General features: G+C 34.3%; 1 protein-coding gene across 1 annotated transcript in view; it reads left to right on the top strand.

The window, feature by feature from the left end:
* The window catches only part of LOC119839088 (inverted formin-2), a 77,954-nt gene that overhangs the window by 30,382 nt on the left and 27,143 nt on the right, over nucleotides 1–20,429 (top strand). Inside the window, exon 3 of the mRNA XM_038365279.1 lies at nucleotides 15,951–15,973. The gene's annotated coding sequence lies outside the window, so the exon portion shown is untranslated. The remainder of the gene's footprint in view (nucleotides 1–15,950; nucleotides 15,974–20,429) is intronic.

Genomic DNA, 20,429 nt, shown 5'->3' on the forward strand with positions numbered 1-20,429 from the left:
TCCTTTCCTTCATTCCTCTCATCAATCCTTTCCTAATCCCTTCCCAATTAAAGTCGGCAATCCATTTGTAGAGGCGAAGGTCTGCAATTGACCTAACCTCTCCAAATGTTCATGGGCGGTGGTATCGCTTACCATCAGGCGTCCCACCAGCTCCATTGCCGACAATAACATAAAAGATGTCCTATGAAATATATTCATTAGCAGTAAGTACAGTATTGTTATAAGAAACAAATATCTTTTCAGTACCTTAACCAAAATCAGTTGTACCGATAGCTTCGGGACCCTATTTCTAAGACTTCGCTGATTGTCTGCTTGTCCGTCTGTCGCGAGGCGGTATCTCATGAACTTGCCTGCATTTTTTAACTTTTTAATTACGATTATACTCAAAAAATCTCACCCCGCCAAGCCTCGTGATCATAACAAATACTAAGATACATATCAGATTATACGCATTAGTTTAACGAGTAATTAAACAAAAAAAATCTATGAAACTTCTATAGAATTTTTATAGCCTCTAGGCATTCCACAAAATGACATGTTTCCCCACTTTCCTGCTGCTCATTTTCATGTCCCGCTCTGTCGACTACGAAGTGGTTTATGGTTCAATGGCAGTAGATCACTTTATCAAATACCTGCATAATAACCTGGCCGGTGGTTCAGTGGTGGCACTATCGCTTCTGTGACGATCGTAGATTCGATGGTTCGGAATAAAAAATCTTCGTAATTTTTAACCCAGACGCGTGAGGTTAGGCACGGAAATTCGTTATTATTTATTTATTTATTTATTTATTTATTTAATCCATAAGAACCTTCCTTGTGCCTAATCACAAACGCTCCTAAAAGTTCAACCGAATTGGTCGAGCCGTTTTCATTTATCGATTAATCTATGCTTTACTCATAACAAAACAGTCTGACTACTACCAGTTTATCTCGAACCTCATTACTTCCACATTACTATACAATGTACAGTTCAAAGTATACTGGTTTTACCAACATACAAAATACATAGAATTGTTGCAAATTCTTTGATAAAGATACCGCGTTATCGGGAATGTGTGGGAAGGTCGTCTGTTATCTCTTATCAGTGATAGCTTATCAACCTATACCTAATTATAGGATCGCTTTGATTTCAATGAAGTTAGGTACCTTATACCTATTATGGTATATGTGAGGAGATAGAAATATATAAATAGATGTTTCTCGGTTATTTACTAATGGATGTGTTTTACTTTAAAGATAGATTACAAGAATTAGTTAGTTTTATATAAGTATTGATTGACACTGCAAGAATTAAAAAAAATCCTTTAATATAGATACTGCTTATTAGTATCTACCTACTTGCTACTTAACAGTAGTAGAACTTCTTACTGCATATGGTTTTGAAATCAGTTTATCAGTTTAACTTTTATATTTAAATAATTATACTGTATTGCTCTAAAGCGAAACTACAAAGAAACTTAATCTAATTTTTAATTAAAACAATTGGCTGTCTTATCGCTATATAGTGATTTCTTCCATTCAACCAGACATACAGAGAAAATTGGTTAAAGAAGAGGACCTTCCCATCCAACGATGGGAAGATAAAAGTATAGAAGAAGTATTTTTGTTTTAAACACTTTATTTGCCCTTTTTAGATCCAAACAAGTCTTAATTAAATGCGAATACTTGCTGGAAGTCACCCCCTGGATGCATCAACCATGTCTTGGTGGAGTTGATCGATCTCTTATACTTAAATCCACTTGCAAAAATCCGGTGTCTTTGCTGCTCTTTGTTGAGGAGTTCCACTATCCCCCTGAATACTTAAGAATTCTGAAGATTATTTAATTATTACCAAATTTAAGTTTATAAAATCTTAGCTCAATCTGAAACCGGAAAAAATTACTTCTAAGTCTTAATACATTGTTAGTACATTTTCACTGGTGATAGACGTCCTGGAGATTCCATCATCAGACCTCGACTTGTTGATGATGGGAGTATGTCCACCACCAGACCACCTACGGAGTATATCCCTTAAGAACAGAAACAAAAATTGTAAATCGGTTAACAATTCCCCAGAATATATAAAAAACAATGCTTACCAAAGAACAATAAATTTACGTATTTTTGGAAGTCAGTTAAAAATAACTATTGTATCAACAATACACTTAAAAATGCTGTGTGCTTGTGACGTCATTTCAAATTATGTCGATAAGATATATCCATTTGATAAAGTTAATCACAATGCAACGATTAGCGATGCATTTACATCCTTGTAAGGTAATTAATTATTTATCAAACAGATTATAATGCATTCAGTAATGATGTAATTAAAACAAATAATGAAACAACCAAACATTTATTTATTCAATGGATTCCTTGGATGGATGGATGGATAACTCTTTATTTGCACCAATACATTAGGACAAATACAAAAAGGACACAAGCACACGACACAATTACGAACGTCCTATCGCTAAGATAGCGATCTCTTCCAGGCAACCTTAGATCGAGGATTAAAGTTTATGACTAGACTAGACTAGACTTCTTATAGACGCACTTTTGAATCGTCACTTTACACAGTTATAACATTTACCACCGGCTCGGAAGGCAGTTTCCACAGAGAAGAGCCGGCAAGAAACTCTGTAGGTGCTCTTTTAAAATTAATTTTACATTTTAGTTCTACATAATATGTAACATGTACATAACATTGATGCCAATGAACTGTCCATTATCTTCCAAATATTCACATATTTGAGTAAGATTTTTAAAAAATGTGTTCATATAATGTAATGATCATAAATTGTTATATCATTGTTATGTGACGACAAACGACACAACTCAATTGGTTAAATAGGACAAAATAGTTGATAGTAAAATACTCGCATACTTTCATTATATTTGAAAATTTCAGCCTTACTATAGCGGTTCGTGAGACAGCCTGGTGACAGACAGACAGACGCACGGATGGCGAAGTCTTAGTAATACGTTCCCATTATATTTTGTATACGAAACTCTCAAAAGGTTATCATTAAAAGGTAATTAATCGAGATTAGTACGTAGTTTTTGTCCTTTTCGAGACGTCTTACGTATTGTTTGATAAAGTTACATGAACTTAATGAATCATGGCTTATCGATGTTATTAATTAGCGTGAGTAATTCAAAAGCACTTGGTTTGTTGCGTTTCTATCAACATTGGTTCGGAACCTTCTACGAGGAAGGTGATTCGATTACTAATAATCGAATAATCGAATCAGTATGTGGTAGTCGAGCACGCTTCGGCCCGAATTGGGCCAGCTCGCACCGGAGAAGTTACACACCCCCACAGCAGCGCCGGTCTGTTGTGGGGGTATGGTAGCATTCTGCTGTGTTTCGTTCGGCGAGTGGGGGAGTCGAAGGCCCATATCCTTTTCCTTACCCTTCCCAGTCCTTTCGTTCATTCCTCTCGCCAATTCTTTCTTAATCCCTTCCCAAAAAGACGGCAATCCATTTGTAGAGGCGTAAGGTCTGCAATAGACCATATGCCTCTCCAAATGTCCATGTACCGTGGTAGCGCTTACCCCCAGGCGTCCCACCAGCTCCACTGCCGACATAAAAAACACACTCACTGACATAAAAAAAAAGTCGAAAAAAACCATTCACTGCGACTCGGACTCGCGTAAAATGAGGCGTTAATTGCTACAAAGATCAATCTGCTTCGCCAATGTCACAGATGTTTGAGTTTCTGTTCAAGCACACGCTACAATCCTTAGTATCCGGTTGTGTTACAAAACCTTTGAAAGTGAGGACGCTGGATGGTGCTTCAAGGTGGAATAAATTAAATGCTCGTTGTCGTGATAATTAGATCGTGTCGTGTGGCGGAGGGGAAGGTGCGCTAAGAGAGAAAGAAAGACAATAAAGAAAAACGTAACTAAAAATAACTCTTAAATAATACTTTTTTACTATAAAATTATACAAAACAGTAAAACACCTTCATATTGTCAGAAAGAGACCGATTTTAAATGGAAACACTTGAAGGACACTAGCGTACAAATAAAAATAGAATTTTAAGGATCGTATTACCCAGTAAAATTATGTGATAACAAACATAAAAAATACAGTCGAATTGATAACTCCCGTTATTGAAGTCGGTTAAAATAGGTCCGACGTTCCTGGGAGGGCGGTACCTCGATCGGAATTCTAAAATCAGACAAAAGGACGAGAATTTCCTTTGAAAAAAGGATAAATAAAGAATATTTCATAGACATTCTTCTTTCTTCATTTCTTCATAAATGCGAAACTGAAGCGTCGTGTTCCGATGTCCCCAAGAAGCCTTAACACTTGTAAAATAAATATTGCTTTATATTTACTAATTTGTGTGTAAATTCACAGTTTCAAAAGTAATTAAAAATACATGTTGCAAGACAACGTACACCGCACGTCAATTATAATATATACATTTTCGATATCAACTGAAGTTTTCTCACGGTTTTGCAAGTGTTAACATCAGTTAAGGCCGTTCAGTCACGAGCGTGTCTAAAGCGGCGTTTGTAATGACTAACGAAATTTCCGCATTTGTTAATGATCATTTAAGGTCGCGAGTTTGGTTGTGCTTGGTTCAATTAATTCAACTTCAAACATAGATCTTAATGGTATTTGTTGCAGGTAAATCATTGCAATATCATTTGCTTTATACATCTAAAAGTATGGTAACACCAGAACACGTAATTAGCTAATACGCACGTTTAAAACTAGCTTCGCCTCCTGATTCTACTCAATCCATGTTCCATAGGTAAACAAACAATAAAACTTGAAAATAAATAACGTTGCGTTTATGTAAAATTGAATAGCTCAATATGTCTACTGCTACTACTACTACATTTTCCTCTGTTAAACTTTTCCTATATCCAAAGGTTGCCTGGAAGATATCGCTTTTCAGCGATGAGGCCGCCTGATCTACCGCTCTTCTTTGTCTTTTTTTTTTCTTTTTTGTTTATGTACGTCAGCTTCTTTATTTGCGTGAGTGCATTTAAGTATTCATTTATTTATTTATTTATGTCTAAGGCTATAATAAACGAAAACTGGCGATACAATAAAATTTTCTTTAGTAACCTTTCCCATTATTATCTCCCTCACCTTCGAGCATAATTGCGAGACAATAAGACTTTGCCCTGAAATACTCTTAGTAGGAATATCGTAATCTGGTTAGCCGTTTACGCTTCTATACGTGAAATATATACAAACAATTACTTTCATATATTGAGAGTGAATTATTATATTATCTATGGTATTGCTAAATAAATATAAAAATATATAAAATTAGGCATATAGGTGAATGTAGGTACAAAGAAAATGTGTCTCTTATATTCTTAATTATCTGGCAGCTGGCAAATTATTTTCATTGATATGCACAAATTAAAATTAAAAATTAATAAACATAAACTGTTATTCGATAAATTCTTATATGTCATAAAGTTATTTAAACCAGTTCCTTTTCTATTTATATAGACATTAGTTTTCAATTAGGTTTTTTAACGCTTCGTAAATAAAACTCCTAAAATATTAGCAAACGTATGCAGTAGTGTTTTTGAAACGCTTTAAAGGGGAAAGTGATTCTCTGGCTCTCTATTGTATTCATGTAAATACACGTGTTTTGTGCAAAACTCCGCGCTGCGCAGTTGCCTTGTTGTAACATATGTTATTAACAATACACTCTATATATATATAAATGTAAAATATTATTACGTTTTCTTTGCTATAAATAAACGTGTTTTGAAATTGACAAAGAGCGAGTGCGAGTGGGATGAAGATATCTGTCTATCTTTGTCATTCTATATAGCTTCAGTTCGCAAAAAAATTATTTTTATAATAATTTCAGTTAACAATTCAAAATCCTAAAAATAAATATAATCGATATTACTAAAAGGAAGATTATTGTGGGATAGATGAGAAAAAATTGAATTCATTGAACTAAAACAGTTTTCAAAATTTTTTTACCAGAAGCTAAATTATATATTACTAGCTGCGCCCCGCGGTTTCACCCGCGTAAGTCCGTATCCCGTAGGAATATCTGGATAAAAAGTTGCCTATATGTAATTCCAGTTGTCCAGCTGTCTACGTACCAAGTTTCATTGCAATCGGTTCAGTAGTATTTGCGTGAAAGAGCAACAAACACACGCACATCCTTACAAACTTTCGCATTTATAATATTAGTAGGATAGGATACCTTTTATAAATTCTCGTAAAATCGATTGAAATTAGGGCAAAGAGGTGGGATGTAGAATCTGCCAAATGACTGACACAGTCAAGTGTTGTTCCACGTTTCTATTTGCCTCGTGTCAAGGGTCCGATGGTGAGAAAGTGACCCCAATGACATTTGCTCTGAATGTGATGAAATCCATGGAATGATAGAATAATATATGTATGCTATATTCGAGTACATACTAAATATCAGTTATTTTAAATTATAGCGTATGAATATCCTGCTACTATTATAAATGCGAAAGTATGTTAGGATGTGTGTGTGTATGTCGCTCTTTCACGCAAAAACTGCTGAACCGATTGCAATGAAATTTGGTACGTAGACAGCTGGATAACTGGAATAACATATAGGCAACTTTTTATCCCGATATTCCTACAGGATATCGCATTGAAATGCTTTATAAATAAGAGATTTTGAAAGAATAGAAAAACATGCATCACGAGGCGGGATAGTACAGAATTATTCATCAAACGCGAACGAAGCCAGGCCCGCTGACTAGTTAACACCACAAACATTATCCAAGCATGTACCGTATATTGTAGACACAAAAACTATGAATGGAGCTTTCAGGGCAGTCAATGACCGTGGTGTTGGGTTACAAGCAGGATGGTCAAGTGGTCGATCAGGCGCGACGACCCCTCGCCATTACACCTACTAAAAAAATAGTTAAAAAACTAATAAAAAACCACGCTATAATGATAGAATCAAATATGTTGTCTCACTCGTGCTTATTGAGCTTTAATCCCTACATAGTATGAAACAAACTCGCTTTCTGTGTGTCCCTAGGTCCCTATGCATGCTAAAATCTTTAAAATAACGCAACGGATTTAGACGGGGTTTTTTAATACATTCAAGAGGATGGTTTATATGTATAATAACATTTATTAAATTATTCTGAATGTAGCTGCGAAGACGCAGGCAAAAGCTAGTTTATATAGAAATTAAGATTTTTTTATACAATCTCGTGAAATTATTGTATTGTGATCGATCCTTGATAAGTCTAAGAACTTTGATTTAAATCAGACCGTTTCTAGTGGGACAAAATCGAATCAAAGTGAGGCGTTTCCATACCAACATATAGACAAACAAATTTACGCTAATGATCATCGTTTGCTTGAACACGCTTATTTCAGGAACTCCTGTATCAATTTTAAATGTTTAACTAGGATAGTCTGTTTCTACCACGGATGAAGCTGGAATGGACCGTTAGTTCAACATACGCTCGAAAAAGTAAGGTAAAAATGCGAAAGTAACTATGTGTCCGTTTGTCTGTCTGTCTCTTCATTACGCCTTAACCACCGAACCGAGACATTGGATAGTTTGAAGAAGTAACGGAGGAAGCCCTAGTATTGTTTCCTTTGACCACGAGAGCGAAGCTGGCGCAGAAGTAGTAAAACATAAAATAGATTTTGAACAAATCATTAAATACACATTACATAGATTAAAGCTGTTACCAGTGAGCAGTGACGGCCATCACTGACAACACACCCACGACTTTCTATTGAACCGTGCATAATGCCTTGACGTCATTAAAACAATGTCCTTTGGCATATTTTGAATTACGGATAATGATCGGTATTAAATTCCAATTTAGAATATACACACAAATTAAGAAAATTGAAACGATATGATAATTGAGATCCACTAGAAAATAAATACAATAATCAATTTTTCTAAGTTGAAAAGGCAAACGCCAATAGTTCCCCAAGACCAAACCACTTTCCATAGCCCAGTTTTGTTCCTTGCCATTTTTGCAATAGTCCTACATCAGCCACGGATTGCCCGGGCTGTATCTCTATAGTGCATGGGCAGGCAGGCGACTGGTGTCCCACAACACATTAAATTCCCTAAAGGGCCATTGCGTGTTGGATCTGTGTCCCCACTGTGATATCCTTCTGGTGGTATCCGAGTATTAGGCAATGAAATCTTGATTGATATAATAATCTTACAGATACAATGTCATGAACCTTGGTCTCCTGAACTATAGTTAAAGACTGTCTCAGGCTTCACCCGGTAGTCTTTCATGATATAAAATTAATGTGTTGTTGTTTAATTTTCTTTTATTTATGCAAAATTAATTTCAATAGAATAATGAGAAAGTAGCTTCGAAAAATAGTAATATTTAGTCTCTTCACTTGTTAACTTTATGTACCTACCTCTAATATTATGTAGTTGAAGAGTTTGTTTGTTTGATCGTGCTCGTGCGTTATCGGCCATGTTGAATTGGAAATTTTACGTAGTGTATTTTACTTGTCAAGTCCTTTCATATGAGATTAAGATAGTTGTGTAAAAATATTTAATCATATTTTGTGTCCGTTGCCATATTTGATCAATTTTCATCAAACATAGCTAAGAACAAGCAAACAAAAACTGCGGTTCAATTGAAACAAACCGCATCGATAACGGTCCGTTCGCTTATGAGCTATGACGCGACAGACGGACATAGACGCCAAACGTATAACACCCACTTTGAGTCGGAGGTTAAAAGTAAACAGAGCTAAGTTCTCAAATTATTTTTCATAAGTACCTATAGTTCGATCACATGGATTCATGGGTCATTCCAATTGGTTGTGTTACAGTAGAGTACATGACCCCATCCCACTGACCTCGGATTTTACGAGCCATCATAAAACAATATAAAAACGATTCGCTTAAACAAACGTTGAGTTTAATTCTACTAATATCATAAATGCGAAAGTTTGTGAGGATGTGTGTATGTTTTTTTCTCTTTCACGCAAAACTACTAAACAGATTGCAATGAAATTTGGTACGTAGACAGCTGGACAACTGAAATAACATATAGGCAACTTTTTATATTCCTACGGGATACGGACTGACGCGGGTGAAACCGCGGGGCGCAGATAGATTTAGATAATTTAAAATTATTTCTAACAAAAAACTTAATCGCCATAAAATTGTCAGGACGACATCAAATTTAAATGGACGAAATGGGAGGTATCAGCTAACATATAAAATAATAATCATAAAATCGACACACCAAGTAAAAAGTTATGAGGTGTAGGTACCACAATCTCAAAAATGAAATTCGCATTGATAACCTCCTTTTTTTGAAGTCGGTTTAAAAGCTCCTTCGAATCATGAGCGCATTAAAACAATATATCTTAAAGTATGATTTTCATAATTATTATATCTATTCTTTTTAACCGACTTCCAAAAACGAAAAGGGTGAGGTTTGAAGGTATTTAACCTTATGTGTCCGTAACATAAATTCTATTTGACATGAAAGCGTGACGAAACACAAACACAACACTAATCACCTTGCGTCGCTCGTTAAAATCCATTACAATCAGCCCTTCACGATTGTTTCGCCAAAATAGTTCAGATTCAATGAATATCAATTTATTCATTATTGTCAACCTGTTTTGTATGTATGTCTGTCTGTATATTGTGTGCTAATGAGCATACAAATATCTTGTATGACGTGCGCATAGATTCTATTTTGATTTAAAGTGTTTATGATTTGTGAGTTGCTGAGATTCGTTCATCTATACATATGTATATATATTGTAAATGCGACATCGTACAACACTCACAATTAACGTAGCTTCTTATTGGCAAAAGAATTTTTAAAACCCGTTCAGTAGATCCTGAGATTACAACAAACAATGTCACAAACTTTACCTCTTTATAAATATTGTATCTATACGTACATATGTAAAATATTTTAACATGCATACTTATATAAATTTATTTTAATTGCTAAGACTAAAATAATGCTAAAATAATCCATGCAACGAATATAATATATCCATGTATACGAAATATGAACATTTTCCAACTGGTTCGATTAAACAGCTAACAAAACATAGCCTATAGCAATATTATAATTAAAATTGAAAGTATTTAAATTGCATTACAAAAGAACGTTTTTCTAGAAAGTCATTTTTAATTAATTTGCGTCGCAAATTCGACGTACAATGGACTTCGCTAGCGGCCAAAGCTGTCAATAGCCACAAATTACATTACATCGATTTTTACACGAAGTTGTTAATTAAAGTCTATCTATTTAGAATTAAAGACTTTTAAACGGATTTTAAACGCGATTTATTCATTATATTATTAACCCGACGTTTCGAACACAATTTTTGTAAATTTTAAATGTATAATACTCGCGTAAAATCAAACACAAGAAAATACTAATGCCTTATTTAGAATTACTAGCTTTAAATCGCGTTAAAAAGTCTTTAATTTCTAAATATCGTGTCATGTTTGACATACTCTTGTTACAATATTTCTGTTACTAGAATGGGACGATAAGTGTCGTGGGATCTCATATAGGTGGGAGTAAAGCAAATATTAGTATGTTTATCATACACATTGGTCCACTTTGTGACTGTTCGGTCAGTGTAGAAAATGTATTGGGCAAATATTTAGAGATATACCGATAATTGGCCATAATTATTAACTGTAGTTTTTGTCACATGCGAGAGAACCACACCCATATAAGGAATGTTGGTGTTAAATGTTTTGGAGCGGAGTATGGAATTCGGTTATATCGCTTTCATCTCCCTATTTCAACTCCTTCTGCCATTTTTTTCGCGATAAAAATTATCCTATCCTTTCCCAAGCTCAGATCTACCTTCATACCAAATTACGAAAAAATTGGTTTAGTGGTTTAGGCGTGAAAGCGTAACAGACAGACAGACAGAGTAACTTTCGCATTTATAATATTAGTAGGGATACTTGGAAAAATAGTGTGACGGTCGAGATATTTCAGTTAGCTACTGTTGCTAGTGTTATGTGTACTTAAAATTAGGTTTATTTATAACACTTGTTTTAGTAAAACATAGTTTTGGACAGTGGCTAATAGTTATCTCTATCAACAAATTCACCTGCATACCTGTTCATACATACGTTCTGCAATGAAAAATACTAACTAATATTATAAGACGTAATTGTGTTTGTTTGTCTTTCCACGTTGCAATGGACCGATTTTATGATATGTATTGTGTCTGGACATAGTTAGCGAGGCTAGAGAGTGACATAGGCTAGTTTTGACGGTGAAACATATCGCTTCTACGAGATTTTTTATGACTACCCGCGCAATGTGGGAAATGGTAGAATATGTTATAGTGCTGTTAAATCAGTATAGAAGCTGGTGTTTCATAGATCTAGTGAGGCTGTGGCTCTTATCATTGTTTGATATAGATATGATACGGGCAATGAACTTTCGTATTACTTAATAACACATTATGTAATAGGAAATTTTGACAATATAGTAGATTACGATACTAAATAAAGCACGTGATCTTTTCCTAGTAATGGGACAGTTATTTGGCATAATTATTATGATATACATTGTTTGTAAAATTAAAGTGTAATATCCTATCCTATCCTACTTACTAATAATATTATAAATGCGAAAGTTTGTAAGGATGTGTGTGTGTTTGTTGCTCTTTCACGCAAAAACTACTGAACCGATTGCAATTAAATTTGGTACGTGGACAGCTGGACAACTGGAATAACATATGGGCAACTTTTCATAATGATATTCCCCGATTTTATCCCGATATGCCTACGGGATACGGACTTACGCGGGTGTAACCGGGCGCAGCTAGTTGACAATATTTTTAAAGAGATTATACGTAAGGAAAAGATAAAAATAATAGTTTTAAATATATATCACAAAAATAAGGTTAAAAAATACCTTGAAGGTCAGTTAACAAAGGCGTTTCACATAAGAAAGTATCTATTCAGGAAAGGAAAATTGGCGCCAAGAAACAGGAAGTGACGTCACGCAGCGGCTGAGATAGGCAAATGTTTTGGACGTCACGGCACGGCACGTCATTGTAGTCGATTTTATGTTGAATTTGACAAAACAGCAATGTTGTGAAGTGTTGGATTAAATAAATAGGTTTTATAGTGATAAATATGTTGTATACTAGATGTACCCGCGACTTCGTTCGCATGTGTCAATAAATACTTAGATTGACTCTCAAATTGAAAACCCCGATCTTTTTTATTATAGTATACTAGCTGCACCCGGCAAACGCTGTTCTGCCTTACTCTGATTATTTAGGGGGATGAAAAATAGATGTTGTCCGATTCTCATAGATACCGGATAAGCACAAAAAATTTCATCAAAATCCGTCAAGCCGTTTCGGAGGAGTATGGCAACGAAAACTGTGACACGAGAATTTTATATATTAGATATATGACTTAATAATCGTTTGTCAACCGATTTAAATAAAAGGAGGAAGCTATCAATTCGACTGTAACTTGGTGAACTGATTTATATAGTTCTTTTTAACTCTGTATCTTTCTGTGAGTAAAATTAATCAAAATCTGTTTAGCTGTTTGCAAGAGAACTTTTCGTGGATATATTATTTAGTATTTATATCAATATTGATCTAATCATACATTATTAAAGTTTATATGTATGGACGTAAGAAGTATGTACATGTATGTTTGTACATACATATTGTACAAGAAACAATATCGTTAAAGTCGCAGGAGTCGGCCATGAGATACGTTTTTGACCCATTTAAACACATCTGTTTGCTAACGGACGCAGGTTCGATGCTCAGTGAGAGCTGTAATATAATTTGCGATGTATTTAGAAGCAACATCTAAATTGAGGATTGCAATTCTATTTTTTTATATTATATATATGTATACAGTATATAGAATAAGAAATATCCATATGTATAGTGTATATGACGAGCTTCGCTAGCAGTCCTTGGCTAATAAATATATCAAAACTTATATTTTCACGTCTTTAAATATTAGAACATACAAAATTTAAAAAATAATAAATGATACAGAGAGAAATTTTGAAAGAATAGAAAAAATTTGATCACGAGGCAGGATTCGAACCTGCGTATCTTGCCTAACCGTAGCAACGCCTAGCCTCTCGGCCACCCGTGATCCTGCCACAGTAATCGAATTTCTTCTACTCTTTTGGTTGAATGTGCCTAATTTTTTCTATTCTTTCAAAATTTCTCATTTATAAAGCACTAGCTGCGCCTCGCGGTTTCACCCGCGTAAGTCCGTATCCCGTAAGAATATCAGGACGAAAAGTTGCCTACATGTTATTCCAGTTGTCCAGCTGTCTACGTACCAAATTTCATTGCAATCGGTTCAGTAGTCTTTGCGTGAAAGAGCAACAAACGCACACACATCCTTACAAACTTTCGCATTTATAATATAAGTAGGATAGTAGGATTATTTCTTTTATATTCAAATTCAAATTCAAATTAAATTTATTTGCAAGAATGTAGTTACAAATTATAGGTCTTATACAATATTCTGCTGCTATATTTAATAAAGATATTATATCATAGCTTGTAGTGTGTAACACCTCGGCCATGTTTACTCGAGCTGTAATGCTTAGACACTCTTAACTCGGATGTTAAAGGACATTTTAACTATATTTTCTACCGACTTCACGATGATATTTTGTTTGCGTTTGTCACTTATAACTTACGGCTGGGTGAAGCGATTTTGATGATCCTGTTTTTATTTGAAAGCTGGTGCCTACCGTGTGGTGTGATTCAAATTTTCAGATCCTTTGCATTGGGTTGCATTCTTTTATGAGGTCAGTGGAAAATAAGCAATAGGTTACTAGACCTTTTGACCTGACTTTACCTGGCTCAAATATAATACAAGAAGAGTAAGAGAGAGAGAGTGTCTCCAAGTATTCACCACATTAGGGAAGCTTCTGAAACATCACTTCGGTCACCCATCCATAGACGAACCGCGGCGGTGGTTGCTTAACCCGCATAACGTTCATCTTACCAGTATATATTCTAATATAAACATTGATTTTTTCTAAATTTTATTTTTTTTTTAACAAATTTCTTGTGCAAAAACATGTAGGTTAGATATATTTACGCACTTCCGTATGTTTGTCACTAACCTTAAAACTGCAAGGAGTGGCTTTATCTTTTGTGATAATGTTTTCGACTGCTAATTAGTTTTTGGTGTAATACGTGATGTTGGGTGCCGTAAATAAAGAGTTTTGTACAAATTCTCTTGAAATTATTATTTTCAATTGTTAGAATTAGACCAAATTTCAATAGAATCATAAAAATCAGTTCAACCAGTAAAAAGCTATGAGGTACCACACACAAATAATACAGTCGAATTTATGAACCTCTTTTTTTGAAGTCGGTTAATGAAAGTAGTACATTTCTTTGAATTGTCAATTGACTCAATTTATACACAAAAATACAATAGTCATTTTTTCTTAGAAAATTGCTTTAATAAACAACTATATTTTCCGATAAATAGGTATATCTCTATTAGATATGTAAATGAACATACAAAACAATTCCTCCCTTTTCGGAGCCGGTTAAACAGTTGAAACCTAGTCACGATGCAATCTCGTTCAAATGCTACCGACACCAAATTTGGTGATAACAATACTTTCTCTACACCTTATCAGGAAGAGCGTGAATTGGGAAATAGCCCCGATGGCTCAGTGGTTACAGCCTATAACCTGGAGGTCCTGGAGTCTATACTAGAATATTTAAACTATTGGTTTAAAAAATCGAGTTCTTTATTAGTTTCCGTTTAATTCTATATTTATTCTTAGTTTCAAACGTTTTTGCAATTATTGATAAAATAATTAAATAGATGTAGATTTAAATAGATTTTAATTAAATAGATGTAGATGCAGTACCTGCTTGCTTTGGGAGGTGAAGCAATGAAACATTGGACTTCAAATAATTTGGCTTAAGATTTTATCTCAAATAAAATGATTTAAAGTATTTGATGCACTTTTATTAGTACGTTTGTATGTAATCAACTTCTTTAGATAACACAATAAATCTAATACAATGATTTCATGAGTTTTTCTTATTATCCTGATTAGGATTGTCAGGTCGAGTCAAGTCTTCATGTATTCTACATAAAGACTTTATGGAATTTAAAAACTAAAAGAAATTAAAGACTTATTCAGTTCTTACGCAGCAATGTAGTCCATTTCGTTTGTTGAACGTGTGTTTTAGAGTAATTTAAAAAAAATGAAAAAATAAGGTACATTCAGCGATTTATTGTATGTACCAACTACCTACTTTCAATATTTGTAGTGTTTAATTATCTATATTATCCTCCATATGATTTAAAGTATATAAAATAAAGCAAAAATAAAATCGCTTTCGCTGTCTGTCCCTTTGTATGCTTAAATCTTTAAAACTACAACGGATTTTTATGGGGTTCTTTTAATAGATGGAGTGATTCAAGAGAAAGGTTTATGTGTACAATAACATCTATTAAACAAATATATTTAACGCATGCGAAGCCGTGGGCAACATCTAGTAATCATACTAATATAATATTAGTATGAATGCGAAAGTTCATGAGGATGTGTGTGTTTCTTGCTTTTTCATCCAAAAACTACTGAATCGATTGCAATGAAATTTGTTACGTAGACAGCTGGATAACTGGAATAACATATAGGTACTTTTTATCCCGATATTCCAACGGGATACGGAATTACGCGGGTGAAGCCGCGGGGCGCAGCTAGTATGATATGAACCACGTTCATTCGATAATATTGTTATTAATAAACAACGCGTTCATGAAAATATGCAATTATATCATTTATACATATTATTGTTTTATCTAATTGAGCTTTTATCTGATACCCAAGTAATAAGAGAAGAAAAAAAACGTGTCTAAGATATTTCTCAACAATAAATCCTTCCTCATTTGAGCCATTATATATATCACAAATTCTTTACTTATTAAATATGTTATATTGTTTCAGACGCCGTGTCGTAGTCCATAATTGTAAGTAACATTGCCTTTTAAAAAAATAATTAATAAATGTACAAAAGAGGAGATTTGCGCATGCCTCAAGACACGGAAGCTCTACATACCGCACCTTAAAAAGAACTTCCTATATATCTATGTACTTAAACATAGTAAAACAAAACACTGTATTTTACAGTAGCGATATGCGTTCTGTAAGTTTTTTTTTATGTCATAGCGGGCAACTGGGCTTGTGGTTCGCCTGATGGTAAGCGATCACCACCGCCCATGAACATTCGCAAAGGTAGTGCCTCTACGAATGTGCTGCCCGCTTTTATGGAGTAAGGGAAAAGGAAAGGATTAAAGACTGGAAAGAAGGAATGGACTGGGATGGGTGAGGAAAAGGAAACGGGCCTCCGGCTCCCCCACTCACCGTACGAAACCCAGTGGCATGCCACTATTTCACGCCGGTTTTCTGTGGGGGTGTGGTACTTCCCCGGTGCGAGCTGGCCCAATTCGTGCCGAAGCGTGCTCGAGTCATTTACCACATTACTTTATATGCCTACTTTGATTGAAATGCCCACTCCAGCGTTATTGTTTAATTTAAAAAAATTATGTCATGTTTGACCGCAATGGTCACTTAAACTACTCAACCGATTTTAATCTTATTTGCTTTAACTAAAAGATTGGATAGCTTATATTATTTCAATTACAATAAACGACTACCCAGGCGGAGTTGGGGCGTGCAGCTAGCTAGTAAATATGTACTTGCCCCTTTCTGGTCCACTTCCAGTCGTAAATCCTTTCCTTATCCCATACTTCTTAAAAGCAGGCAATTGCAAACGCCCTACGCCAGCAAATGTTCATGGCTGGTGATCGCTTACCATTAGGTGAACCACCAGCTCACGTACCCACCTATAACATGAAAATTGGACGTACAATGAAGTTTATTATACAAATAATAAGTATTTCACCACATCGAAGATAGCATATAATAATTAAAAATTCAGGTTCTATTTGAATATTGTATAAACTGGCATACCTACATCTCAACGTATATTCTACCCTTTTTGATGTAACTGCATTTTAGGAAATGACTTTACACGACCTATGTATGTTATGTTTTAATTAGATTACAATGTAATAGAGCAATATGCATAGTGTTACGTCTGTCTTAACGCATTTTTATATTATGTTTTAAATATGTATATATTACCGACAACCTATTTAAACAATGCTTATATTACCTATTATAAGTGTTATATACAGCTACTTCTTTCTATACATTCCTTATTATACTGGCCAATTAAAAAATATATGACCATTATCTTAGGCTTCACGTCCAGTATATAGAATACTTTATTTATTTCAGGGTTTAACAATTATATATCTTTTACGTTATTGTCTATGCTTTATAAACAAATATATTAACATATTGACTTCAGTATTTATAAGAAATTCAATATAAGTACATAGTAGGGTTGACAATTACGAATTAAATTTAAACATCACACACACATCTGCATCTAAAATTAGTAATACACGACATATTCTAAAGTCGAACACTTTGTTCTATCTGACAACCTTAATAATCAATATTGAAAAATTAAAAATTACTTGAAATCTCGTGTGAAGCAGCCCTATTAAGGCGACATACGCTTGACCATGAAGCACGAAACGGCGCCGGCGCATGAATCAGGAGCGACTGTGATTTATATATTGTGTTGATCGAGATAAATAATTACGCGATACGTTTGTCTTTATGTTTTGATTTTAAACGAAGCTCCGGGATGTGATAATGAATATATTTAATTGTCCAAAAGTATTTTATAATGGGTTTGTATGTATCGCTGAAAATTTATCTAGATTTTCATTTAAAACGTGTTTTAAATCCGTCAAAATGTACAATTTACGCCATAGATTTTTAAATCTGTTTAATTTACCGTATATTGTTTTGTATTATGCCGTGGCTAGTAGCTCAGTGGTGAGGACCTTGGAAACAAAATCAATAAATCGGGGGTTCGAGATCAGGCGAGCGTGCAAGATAAATTGATTTTTCTACTTATCTGCGCATGTGGATCACATCACCACTGCTCAAAACGTTGAAGAAAAACATCGCGAGGAAACCGGCATGTCCAAGAATCAAAAGTTCGACGACATGTGACATCTGCCAACCCGCACTTTTAATGATACTTTATTATATGAAAGCTGGTATCTCCAATGAGGTGCTAAATAGCACTAGACCGGATTTAAATAATTTTTATAATATATAATTTATAAGATAAGTCTTATAATATATAAAATTTAAATAAATCTGGTCTAGTTCTAACATTTTGAAGGCGGTTCATTTGGTTACAATGATAGTTTCCTTCAAACTTGTAACAGATACAATAGCAATATGTGTATGTTTCGCTTCAACAAGCCATTTCCTAAGTGTAACGGCCTGTATATTAATGTTATCCGATACGTCTGTCTGTCCATTTAGCATCAGAACAGTGGGTTGCACATGGGCGTCAGGGAGACCAAGTTATATCCTTGTCAATTACTACTTTGGTGGTTGGTTTGGTTAATATAAGATAAAACCGTAAAAAATTGCCTCTTTGCCGGTGAAAGAATTTTCAAAATCGGTTTAATAGTTTTCACGTTTTTAGACATCAAACAACATACAAAATCGAGAAATGCAACATTTGGAAAATATAAAGATATAGTTTAATATAAAGAAATCGTATTTTCTTGAATAAGTACAGGAGAAACGAATATTAAGCAGTATTTTCATTATTGTAATTTTCGTTTACAATTACGATAATAGAAAATATTTACGATGATGTTTCTAAAATGACTATTTTAATAGACTTTGTCAATTGTCAGTATTTTAAAAAATAACTAATCGTTCCATTTATTCTTATAGGTATGCGCTTTATAACCACGTTATACATATTTATAATTTATAAATTATGCTATGTATAAATCAGTTTTAAACTAATTCATTTTAAAATGTTGAAGGTATGCGCTTCACTTGCGAAACATAATAATTTGAAGGTTACAATATAATTTTATAAATTTACTAGCTGCGCCCCGCGGTTTCACCCGCGTAAGTCCGTATCCCGTAGGAATATCGGGATAAAAAATAGATGTTGGCCGATTCTCAGACCTACCCAATATGCTTACCAAATTTCAGAGGAATCGGTCAAGCCGTTTCGGAGGAGTATGGCAACGAAAACTGTGACACGAGAATTTTATATATATAGATTAACCAATCACGTTAGAACCCTACGTTTTATAGCGGCGAATACACAACAGAGGCCAAGCTGGAATGTAATTTTAATATATCAAAACTTTCTAACATCTCGGTGAGTCAGTAGCGTTAGCTACTGAAGATTGAAAACTACATCCCTCGTCCTGGTTTCACTCGGATTGTCCAAAGATAAAAAAACATAGTACTTGTATGGTTATAAATCGATAAAGATCAACAAATACTAAAGTCATCTTTATAATAATCGAATAGATCTTATAAACATACGGTGCAGTTTATGGTATACTAGCTGCACGCCCCGGCTCGGCCCGGGTAGGCATCAAACTGCACATGGTGTGCAAATTTGATTAAAATCGGTTGAGTAGTTTAAGAGTCCATCGCGGACAAACAATCTGACACGTTATTACATTAAGATTTACAAGAGTGTGCGCTAGCTGCAGTAGCTGGTCGCAGTGGTTGCATAACCGCCTCAAGGTCTCTGCCAATAAGGTACGGGTTTTTGTGCGCACGTGGTACGATCATGTATGCGCTGTGTGTTTGTTTGCTATAAATAATGTATAAAAACGAGCAATTATTGTTAACCGACTGCGCAAAATGATGGCTGTGAAATCTCATTGTATTCGTTTTTCAAATCCTTCAATTACGTTGCTGAGAAATAAAATTAAATTTCGTCACGAAATAAGATAACGGTTGTAATAAATAGAGCGGTCTGTTTCAATTTAAATAAACAATACTACTATATTAAAGGAAATAGTTTTAGTTACAATATTTATAACTCAAGAACGGGTGAAACGATTTTGATGACAGATACAAAGAGTTTGAGAACAGGACATTGGCTGGAACCAGAAAAATACGGTAAAATAAAAATAAATTGGAAATGTTTTTTTTTTTATTTATAAAACTGTTGCTACAACATGTAACAACATTTACAAATAAAACGTTTTTGATTATATTATATAATTCGTCAATTTCAAAGTGCCTCTTAATCTAGTCTAATTTAATATAAAGATTTGTATATATGCATACATACATCACTGGAACAATGACGCATAGTATCTTAATATACAATTATACATAGATTATACACTTGCTTGCCCCGTGCAGTGGCACAGAGCACCGTGCTAACGGTTCCTACACTTAGGGATAGGACTATTGTTTCAATCACGTACTTTCTAAGGAAGCTAGGGCTGCCACAATGCATGTCAATGGATATAAATATTTTATTGACAGATGTGAGTTAGT

Source organism: Zerene cesonia, unplaced genomic scaffold (genome assembly GCF_012273895.1).
Source record: "Zerene cesonia ecotype Mississippi unplaced genomic scaffold, Zerene_cesonia_1.1 Zces_u008, whole genome shotgun sequence".
NCBI lineage: Eukaryota > Metazoa > Arthropoda > Insecta > Lepidoptera > Pieridae > Zerene > Zerene cesonia.